The following is a 3,571-nucleotide window of genomic DNA, read 5'->3' on the forward strand; positions in this document are numbered from 1 at the left end:
ATTTCTATGTCTTCTGTAAAATAAAGCAGATTCTCCAATCACGAGTGAGAGCTTCTTGGGTTAAAGGGGTTATTCCAAGTTATTTGAGATATTTTTAGGTATGTAAGCTCACTCTTTTTTTCTCCAAATAACAGTGTGGGTTTCTCTCTGGAGTTAGGAGTTTCTTGACCACATGGGCTTCTAACTTGGTTTCCAGTATCAGATATGAGTTCTCTGCCACTAAATGAGCTTTGTGTCCAGATAGCAGTTGTTTACCCACAGAGGGTGTGCCACTATTGCACAAGTGTATACTTCTTGTGTGGTTGGTTGATTTTGGAGTCTGTGGGGTCTTGGCTTGTTCATGCTGCTGATGACCATTGTCCTCTAGCTTCTCCCTTGGGGATTTCCAGCATTATGAGAACTAGCCAGGAGGGAGCTAGTTTCCATTTTGGTTGTAGCATGATATTCAGAGATTCTGTGACCACAGCCTGTGGTATTTTCAACAATAGCTTTTAGCTCTTACATGTAAACAAGTGTTTTGAGAATGGCCTGCATTGCTTTGGGGACCTCATGGGTTTCCCTGGCCAATAGCTCACTGTCAAGGGTAACCAAATTCTAGGCCTGGGATTTACTGGCCACAGTCCATAGTTTTAAGGTTAAGTCTTTTTGACCTTCTGCAAGGTGCTTCTGTCCAGACTGTGCCTATTACCCTTTATTGGTGATTATATCTTGTAGATTGCTAACCAGGAGGATTTCTATGGAACTGGTTCATGTTGTCTTTGGTGTAATTCTCCTCTTGCCCTCCCTACCCCTGGCCCCTCTTAGCCCCTCCCACCATATATGTTCTATCCCTGCCCTGCCTGTCAAGTAACTCTTCCTCTCCTCTATTTCTATTTCTTCTATCTCCTGGGCTCATTCTAGCTTTATGCCCATATTCTTGATGCTTACTACAGAAGAAGAGCCTTTTTAACAATTTGTTCTGGGAAAACTGGATATTCACATGCCAATGATGTAAACATAACCTCTACAACTCATGCTACATAAAAATGGATCAAACACCTTATTGTGAATTTTGAGATTCTGAAACTACTAGTAGAAAACTTAAGGGGAAATAGTACTGGATATTGGTACAACCAAAAAATTTGCAGAGAGGATTCTAAAAGCACTGAAGACATGAAATAATAACAGGAGTATATTGAACAGAAAGCTTTTGCAAAGCAAAGGAAGCAATAGACTAAAGAGTGCAGAATGGGAGAAAATATTTGTCATCTGGAAAATGGTTAATATCAAGAGCATACAGAGAAGTCAAAAAGAAGCAAAACTCTGTAAATCCAATTAAAACATGGGTAAATGACTTGAATACACACTACTTAAAATGCAAATGTTCAATAAATATAAGAGTAAACATTCATTACCAATAGCTCTCAGGGAAGTGCAAATCTAAACTACAATGAGGTACTGTCTCCTGAACTATAATATCTGTCATGAAAATACAAACTAGAAGTTTTAGCCAGGGTAGGAGGCCAAGGAGTACTATAGACTGTTTGTGGGAAAGTAAGTGCACAAAGCTACTGTGGGAAATGTTACAGCACTTCTCAAAGCTGAAAACAGAACTCCATGTGATCCAGCTCTAAGACTCTAGGGTACCATATGCAAAGGAAATGATGTCCGCATATGAAAGAAATTCCTCAGTGTTCATTCTTCATGATTTCTATGTTATGAATCAACCAAAGAAAATGCAGGATACATATTACACAATGGAGCATTATTTATCCATAAATATGAATGAAATACTATGTTTTGTACAAAAATGAATGGCACTGGAGGAAATCATATTAAAATAAGCAAGACACAAGATGGTATAATCTCTATTTCTTATAAGGAAGCCAATGGCGATTAAGAAAAATATGAAATCATGGACAATGGAAACAGAAGATATAAAAAAAAACTGAAGTAGGATTTCTGGAGATGAAATCTCAAGCTGTTAGATAAAAATGCACCATCTCTGATTACAGCATGTTAGCTATGGCCAAAGGAAGACCACCTGTGACAGCAAGGATGGGGACAGAAGTTATTGGCCACAAAGCCTTCAGAGGAAGCCACCGGGACACACAGGGTCAGTGTGAACAGAGGGCTGGAGGTAAGTATTCTAGTGCAATCACAGATCTAGAAAGGTGGAGGCTTCGGAGCTCATTGAACACATCAGGCCTCAACCCTCCTATTTTGATAGACAAAGCAAAATAAAAATGATAAGCCTAAGCCCATGAGACTACAAGTCGGGTATAGTTCCAGGCCACACCACGGCTCACCAGGATCAAATTGCTGACAATCACTGGTCAGCAAAAGCTCTCAGAGGCCAAAGATGTCCATGAAGTACAAAGATGAAAAGCAACAGGATTATTAGACACTAGGTCAGAAGGTAGCATTTTAAAACACTGAAATATAACAGCAAAATACAAAAAAAAGGAGATTTAAATTCTATTCTCAGAAAAAATATTTTATAATAAAGGGTTTTTTAATCAATTTTTATTAACATTTTCCATGATTATAAAAAATATCCCATGGTAATACCCTCCCTCCCCCCCACTTTCCCCTTTGAAATTCCATTCTCCATCATATCCCCTCCCGGTCTCAATCATTCTACTTACATATATACAATACCAACCTATTAAGTACTCTTCTCCCTTCCTTTCTCTTCCCTTTATATCTCTAAAGGTTTTTTTTTTTAATACATACAAATACACACAAACAAATAATGAGTGACTCGACCACTAATGATCCATAAAACAAATGATCAAATCATCTTATTAGGGCAAAGAGAAATAAATGGGCTAAAGAATAGAGGTGTCAAGCTTTCAAGCAGAGACATCATGATAATATGTATTATATACTATACTATAATAAATATAATTTTATACATGACATAGTGTTATTTAATTATAAGATGATAGCACCATATACAATTATATAAAATTAATAAAGTTAAATATAGAAGTAACAGAAGCAATCAAATATTACATTTATTATAAAACTATTATAACTTTATAATTATGAATAGAATTAGTAGTTTATTGTTTCTAACAGATTAGTACAAACTGAACTTTTTAAAGTCACAAACATTTATTATCTCAGTGTTTCTGTGGTTTAGGAGAACATATATGGTATAGTTGATGTTTGCTGCAATAAGGGTTGCTTTCATAATGGGAGGCTTTACTATGAAAGAATGGTATTGGCTGAAGGTCCTGTTTTTACTGCACATCACTGGAGACTTCCTATAGATCCTAGAAGCCATACAGTATTCTTGCAGTATGGGTATCCTCAACTCACTTGTTTATATTATCAAGTCAACAAGGTGTAGTAGCTCTTGCTTTCATTTGTTAGGTAGATCTCCACATCTTTTATGTAATTTGATAATGGCATTACATCACCTTTACCAGATAGAAGTAATTTAATCAAGTGTAAGACATCTGCCACTTTGGCCTAGGGGAGGGAACAGTGGAACATGAAAATTATAGGGAGTCACCTTAGGGTCTGCTTGTCTGATCATTATTGCAAAATTCCATTTTCTTGCAGAAAGGGAGTGTGTTTAATT

Source organism: Jaculus jaculus, chromosome 1 (genome assembly GCF_020740685.1).
Source record: "Jaculus jaculus isolate mJacJac1 chromosome 1, mJacJac1.mat.Y.cur, whole genome shotgun sequence".
In the NCBI taxonomy this organism is placed as follows: domain Eukaryota; kingdom Metazoa; phylum Chordata; class Mammalia; order Rodentia; family Dipodidae; genus Jaculus; species Jaculus jaculus.